Genomic DNA, 590 nt, shown 5'->3' with positions numbered 1-590 from the left:
CTGCGGGAGGGAGCAGGATCCGTCCCGGAGAAGCTCCTGCTGGAGGCCAGCCCAACCTGGAGCACCTGGGGACCCCCGCCAGCACCCCTGCTCTTGGGGTTCCCCTGCCCGCCCCCCCTTGGGGGGTCCTTGCCCCCCCTGCCGGCGCTAACTCTCTGCCCTGCTCCTTTTCCCCAGGGGTTTCCGCCGAGCCAGCCGGGAGGCCGGGAAAGCAGATCCGCCGATGGCCCCCTCAGCCCGAGACCAGCACAAAGCAAGGTGGGAACCGGTCTGGGAGCCCGCCGCAGCCGTGCCCACCTCTCCCCCGGGCCACGCCAGAGCCGTGGGCTCCTTCTCCTTCCCACTGGCATGCTACCGACCCCCAGGCCAGGCGCCCCGTGCCGTGGGCATCCCTGCTGTCTCCTTCCCTCTTGGCACAGCATCCTCCGGCCACTGGCCTGGTGTCTCTGCTCTCCTTCTCTCACTAACTCCTTCCTCCCAGGCTGCGCATGGGTCCCCTGCAGGGGACACTGTCAGGGACGGTGGCTCCCCCTGCCCCGCTGCTGGCTTTGCCCAGCTCTGGGCTTGCTGTGTCCCTTGGAAGCAGGGCC

Source organism: Pygoscelis adeliae, unplaced genomic scaffold (genome assembly GCF_000699105.1).
Source record: "Pygoscelis adeliae isolate BGI_AS28 unplaced genomic scaffold, ASM69910v1 Scaffold94, whole genome shotgun sequence".
Classification (NCBI taxonomy): Eukaryota; Metazoa; Chordata; class Aves; order Sphenisciformes; family Spheniscidae; genus Pygoscelis; species Pygoscelis adeliae.
Note: the sequence above shows the minus strand (reverse complement) of the source record.